The 6639-nt window shown below is 62.1% G+C and overlaps 1 pseudogene across 1 annotated transcript; it reads left to right on the top strand.

The window, feature by feature from the left end:
- Positions 1 to 5597: 5597 nt before the first annotated feature.
- LOC144579859 (ATP synthase peripheral stalk subunit d, mitochondrial pseudogene) lies at positions 5598 to 6196 on the top strand (annotated as a pseudogene). Its single transcript, XR_013528317.1, has one exon. The product of XR_013528317.1 is annotated as an ATP synthase peripheral stalk subunit d, mitochondrial pseudogene (transcript).
- Positions 6197 to 6639: the final 443 nt, after the last annotated feature.

The following is a 6639-nucleotide window of genomic DNA, read 5'->3' on the forward strand; positions in this document are numbered from 1 at the left end:
GGAGGGGAGGGGGCCGGTGACCGGCACCGCCCCGACCCACAACGACGGCCAGAAGGCGACGGAAGCCGTCCGGCCGACCCACCGACCCGGAACGAGGGACCGGGACCGGGACCGGAGGTCCCGGCCCGGGCCCCCCCTTCGAACCGGGGGGCGGGCGGCCGGCAGGCCGGAGGTCGACCTTACTTACACACGACGGCTGGCCGGGAGAGACCACCGGGGCGCGCTCGGGCGCACGCACGCGCCGAACGGGACCCGCAACGCGGGGGAAGGACACGCCGCCGCCCCCGGACGTCGACACCCAAGACGCCTCGGGGAGGGGCCCCGGCGGGCCCGGGAAGCGAGGCGCGCACCCGGGGCGCGCGGACGCGGAGCGGGAGAGCGGGTTCGGGAGGAGACGAGACCCCGGGCAAGCCCGAGGCGACCGTGGAAGGCGCGGGGAAGGCGGCGAGCGGGGAGGGGGTGGGCGGCGGGCCACCGCGAGGATCCGGGGAGAAGCCTCGGGCACAGACGACCGCAGCAGCCGTGGACACACAACGGGGTCTCACCGCCAGCGGCCCGTTTGGGCACACAGGGGCGGTCCCGCGCGGCACACGGAGCGGCCGCCTGGCCTTCGGCGACCCACGCACGCCTCTCGGGGGCCCGCGGCTCCCCCACACCGCCACCGCAGTCGCGGCCAGCGCCCCATAACCGTCTTCCCTACACACGCGGCGGGCCGACCCGACCTCTCCGACGCCCACCGGGCCCACGCGGGGCCGACCGCCGCCGGTGCGCGAAGCCGAGGCACACACCGGGGGGACGCGGACACCGGCCGATGGTGGCCGGGGGCGACGCCCCTCAAGGCGGAGCCGGCTCGGGTCCCAGACGGGGCCGCCCCGGCGCAGCCGGAGAGCCGCTCAGAGAGAAAGGATCGGCAGGCAGCGGCGGGGAGCGGGCGCACACGCAGGGCCGGGGCCCACGAGGGCAGGGGCACGGGAGCCCGCCGAGGACCCGGGCGGGAACCTCGGGCACAGCCGGGCCACCGGGGAAGACACGACCACGGGATCCCACCGCCACAGACACGAGGGCGGTCCCGCAGCCCTCCCACCCGGGACACCGGCCGGCCCTCGGCACCACCGCGGAGACCCCTCACGGGACCCGGACCCCACCGCCGGGGGCCCCGGAGCGACCACAGCGACAAGCCCGACGCCAGGGCGACACACCCAGGATCTCGTCCATCCGCGACCCGGTCCCGCTCCGGGAGACCGGCACGCCCCACCGTGGGGACGCTTTCCCGGGCCCAGGCGGCCCGACCCGTCGCCCCGCACACAGCGCGGTCGCCGGCACCGGCAAGGGCTCGGCACGGCACGGGAGCGGGCGGAGAGCCGGCTCGCAGCGGAAGGGGGTCACGCGCCAGACGGGACGCCACACGCACCCAGCCTTCAAGCGACGACCTCCCCAACGGCGAGGACACAGGGCCCGGCCCGGCGGGACCCTCCCCCGACTCAGAGGGGGGAGGCGCGGGCCACAGTAGGCGACGAGCGGCGCTCGGTCCCCACCGCGGAGACCGGCGGACCCCACTTCTCCCCGCCACCGAGGAGGAAGAGGGAACTCTGCCTACACACGAGCGAATCCAATCGCCACGCGGAAGCGCTACCACAACGCAGAGAGAGGCGGCGGGCCGGGGGAGTCCGGTACCCCCAAAGCACACCTCTGGGATCGCTAGAGAAGGCTTTCTCACCGAGGGCGGGTCACACTCCCCCACCCACCGGTCGCCCCTCGCCGGGCCGCCCACGGAGGCGCTCGGGGACACCCAGGGAAGGGAGGGATGAGGTCTACGGCGAGAGGAGCGGAACCCGAGGCACCCCCTCAACCCCGCGTCGAGGGGCACAAAACCTCGATCGATCGCCTCGACGACAACCCTCCGACGAGCTGAGCGCTTCTCCTCGGGACCCACACGCAGACCCCATGGCGGCAACCGGAGGAGGGGGCCCCGGGGGCGGGAACGACACCACCGCTCGGCCTCGGGCACCTGAGGGACAACCCGGAGCGCTCCAGGAGCACCGCAAAAGGCCCAAGCGGAGCCAACGCTCGCACCACCCCGGCGAGGGCAGCACGACGGGCCATCGGGACGAGCCCCCCACCGCCGCGGAGAGGGGCCGCCCCCGACAAGGCAACAACCACAGGAGGCGAGAGCGAGGGATGCCTGCCGCGTCAGAGGACCCCACCGGCCCCCGCCAGGCGGAGAACGGGGGAGCACGGCGAGGTCGGGCCGGATTCCGTACCCCCTACACCTCCCGATCCAGACCCCACAGGCAGGGTGCAGGAGAGGCAAGGGGGCCCCCGCGGGCGGGACGAGAAGAGCGGTCCCATTCACCGAGAATGTCCGTCCCTCGCCCACCGCGGATCGGTCGCGGCCCGGGAGAGCGTGACGTCACCACATCGATCGGGAGAGACCCAGAGCGGGGCGAAGGAGTCAACCTCAGCAAAGCCACGGAGCCCACGGGCCCGAGGCCGGCCAGCCCCGCTCCGGGGAAGGGACGGCGGACAACCCCAGAGGAGAGGAGGACGCCTGACACGCACGGCACGGAGCCAACGGAACGGGGTCGTCGCGACCGCCCCAGGTGCCCGCAGCAGGGAGCGCACACGCAGGCAGACGGGAGCCCGCCCGCCCGCACCGGCCTTTCCCCGCCACACCCAGGTGAGTCGGAAGAGACCCGGGCCCAGGGCGGCACCAGGGAGCCGGGACACTCAGACGGATGCACGGGAGGCAAGGCACACGGGCCCCAGCCGGCGGCTCAACCCAGAGCAGGGCCGGCTAGCCGGGTCACCGGTAGACCAGAGACCCCCCACGCATCCAGAGGCCCGACCTCTCCAGCGACGGGTCGCCAGAGGACAGCGTGTCAGCAATAACCCGGTGGCACAAAACGACAACTCAGAGTGAAAGATACACCCCGCCCAGGGGGCAGGGGGTCTAGTCACCGGCCACACCGCCGACTCACAAATGCGTGACACGGACATCTGTCCCCAAAAAGGCCACCATCACAGCCAGACATGGAGCACCCAGGGCTGTCTGGTCGACCTAAAGACACACACACACACACACACACACACACACACACACACACACACACACCAGGGAGCAGCCCTTCCCGGGCACGCCCTCCGGGCCACCGGTGCCACGCAGGGGCCGGCCCGTGCCTTCAGAAACAGACTCTTTCGGCCGTCCCCTCACACGCGAGGGACACACGACACGAGGGACCGAAGGCGCTCAGGGACCACTCTCCGACCACGAAGGCGGACTCGGAAGTAAAGCGTCACAGCAGAGGGACCGCGGCCAGGCGCGGCACCCCGGGAGGACGGCGCAGGAAGGCCACCGACTCCCCACAGGGACTCGGGAAGGAAATCCGGCGGGTGGGTGGGTGCCTCTGGCGGCCAGGGCCCGCGCTGGCCCGCCACAGGGCCGTGGAGTGGCGTCCCCGGCCACCCGCGCCACGCCCGGAGGGTCCCCGCGGGTCGCGGGTCGGGCCTCGGGAGCTACGGCGTACTGGTCGACCAGCCCGGGCAGCCCCGACACCTCGCTCGGGCCTGGAAACTCGGCGACAGCCTGCCCCCATACAGCCCTGCACGCCCGAGCTCTGACTCACAAGTGACTCGCCAGAGCTCTGGCGCCACAGGGACAGCCCCGCTGACGGCCGCAGGCTTTCCGGAGCAATGACTAGCTCACAGCGGGGACGGTCCCCTCCCTCGGCAGCTGTCACCGGAGCTCCAGAAGCCAAGAAAACCATATAAAAGCGGCCGCCAGATGGAGCCCGACAACCGGCGACGACCAGGTCCCCAAACCTGTCACCGAGAGAGATCCAGATGGCAGGGCGGCCGGCGGACGGCAAAACCGAAACCGTGAGTCGAGAAAAGTCTGGCCGAGGCCGAAGACACAGCCCCTCCACCCCAACCCCACAGAAACCGTCCTCCAAACGTGTCTCTGCGTAGACCGAGACAGGCTCCAAAGACAAGCCCACGACGTGTGGCTGTTTGGACATGCATCTCGGAGGGAGAAAGAACACACAGGACTCGGTCGCGAGTCGTTCAGGTGACAGAGAGACACAGAATGAGGACACTTTCACAATCAAACCTGGGGTGTGGGGGAGGGAGGGAGGGAGGGAGGGAGGGAGGGAGGGAGGGAGGGAGGGAGGGGGGATAGAAAAAAGACACATGGAGGAAGGAGAGAGGGAAGAAAGGAAGCAGGGTGGGGGGAGGAAGGACATGGAGAAAACAGAAATTTTAAAATCTGGAGAAAATAGATGATGAAAGACAGGTGGAAAATGAAGAAAGATGAAGAAGAGAAAGAATGAGGAAAGAGGTGAAGGAAAAAAGGGCGAAAGAGACAAAAAAAGTATAAAAGACAAAGAAAGAGAGAAAAAAAGGAAAGGAACAGAAAAAAGGAAAGAAGGGAGGGAGGGAGGGAGGGAGGGAGGGAGGAGGGAAAGAAAGAGAAAAACACAGAGCAAGAAGAAAGGAAGGCAGAAAGAAGAGGCTAATGCCATTTTCGGCATTAGCCCCCACCTGCATTTAGGTAAAAATCTAATAAAAGGGAAAAAGAAAAGAAAGGAAGGAAGGCAGAGAGAAGAAAGAAAGAAAATAGACAAAATGAAATTTCTTGCTAAACATAATCGGGCCTGGCGACAGAGCTAGGCTCCATCTCGAAAGAAAGGCAGGGAGACAGAAAGAAAGAGCAACAGAGAAAGACAGACAGACAGACAGAGAAAAAGAGAGAGAGAGAGAGAGAGAGAGAGAGAGAGAGAGAGAGAGAGAGAGAGGCCAAGCAAGGTGGCTCATGCCTGTCATCCCAGCACTTTGGGAGGCCGAGGCGGGCGGATCACAGGGTCAGCAGTTCGAGACCAGCCTGGCCAAAACGTTGAAACCCCGTCTCTACTAAAAATACAAAAATTACCTGGGCGCGGTGGCACACGCCCGCCATCCCAGCCACTCAGGAGGCTGAGGCAGGAGAATCGCTTGAACCATGGAGGCCGGAGGTCACCGTGAGCCGAGATCGCGCCATCGCACTCCAGCCTGGGTGACAGGCTGAGACTCTGTCTCAAAAGAAAAAAGAAATAAAAAATAAAAAAAGAAAAAGAAAGGCCACACAAGAAACACAGAAACATCGAAAGAAACACAGGAACAATGAACGAAACCCAGAAACGACAAAAGAAACAAACAAGAAAGAAAGAAAGAAAGAAAGAAAGAAAGAAAGAAAGAAAGAAAGAAAGAAAGAAAGAAAGAACTGGAAAAGGCAATTAGGAAGAGAGAAACAAAGGAGAAAGGATAGACAGATTTCCTTTCGAAAGATCCTCTAACAGCATAGTAAGGCCCAGGGAGGGGCTGCGACCCACCTTCCACCTTACGAATACGGTTGGCCAGGAAAATATAAATACCACGTGTAACGTCACCGTTAAACGTGACTATGAGCCGGGTGCGGTGGCTCACGCCTGTCATCCCAGCATTCTGGGGGGCTGAGTCGGGTGGGCTACCTGAGGTCAGGAGTCCAACAACAGGCTGACCGACATGGTGAAACCCCGTCTCTGCTAAAAATACCAAAAAAAAAAAAAAAGGGACCCACTTCCGTTACTTGCTGCTGTGGACGATAGGCAGCTGGGGTCGGTGAAGGATTCCAAGATGGCTGGGCGAAAACTTGCTCTAAAAACCATTGACTGGATAGCTTTTTGGGAGATCATACCCCAAAACCAAAAGGCCATTGCTAATTCCCTGAAATCCTGGAATGAGATCCTAACCTCCAGGTTGGCTGCTTTACCTGAGAATCCACCATCTATTGACTGGGCTTACTACAAGGCCAATGAGGCCAAAGCAGGCTTGGTGGATGACTTTGAGAAGAAGTTTAATGCCCTGAAGGTTCCTATACCAGAGGATCCATATACTGCCCTGGTGGATGCTGAAGAAAAAGAAGATGTGAAGTCTTGTGCTGAGTGGGTGTCTCTCTCAAAGGCCAGGGTTGTAGAATATGAGAAAAAGATGGAGAAGTATAAGAACTTAATTCCATTTGAACAGATGACCATTGAGGACTTGAACGAAGCTTTCCCAGAAACCAAATTGGACAAGCAAAAGTATCCCTATTGGCCTCACCAACCAATTGAGAATTTATAAAATTGAGTCCAGGAGGAGGCTCTGGCCCTTATATTACACATTCTGGACATTAAAAATAAAAGTAATTATTAAAAAAAAAAAAAAAAAAAAGAACCTCTTTAATTTTAATGTTAAAAATAAAAAAGGAAAAGAAAAACAAATTCTCCGGACGTGGTGGCACATGCCTGTAACCCCAGCCACTCAGGAGGCAGAGGCAGGAGAATCGCTTGAACCCCGGAGGTGGAGGTCACCGTGAGCTGAGATCGCGCCATCGCACTCCAGCCTGGGTGACAGAGTGAGACTCTTGTCTCAAAATAAAGAAAAAAGGAAAAAAGAAAGAAAGAAGAAAGAAAGAAAGAAAGAGAGAGAGAGAGAGAGAGAGAGAGAGAGAAAGGAAGGAAGGAAGGAGCCGGTCGCGGTGGCTCAAGCCTGTAATCCCAGCTCTTTGGGAGGCCAAGGTGGGTGGATCACGGGGTCAAGAGATAGAGACCATCCAGGTCAACATGGTGAAACCCCATTTCTACT

Source organism: Callithrix jacchus, chromosome 17, assembly GCF_049354715.1.
Source record: "Callithrix jacchus isolate 240 chromosome 17, calJac240_pri, whole genome shotgun sequence".
Lineage (NCBI taxonomy): Eukaryota > Metazoa > Chordata > Mammalia > Primates > Cebidae > Callithrix > Callithrix jacchus.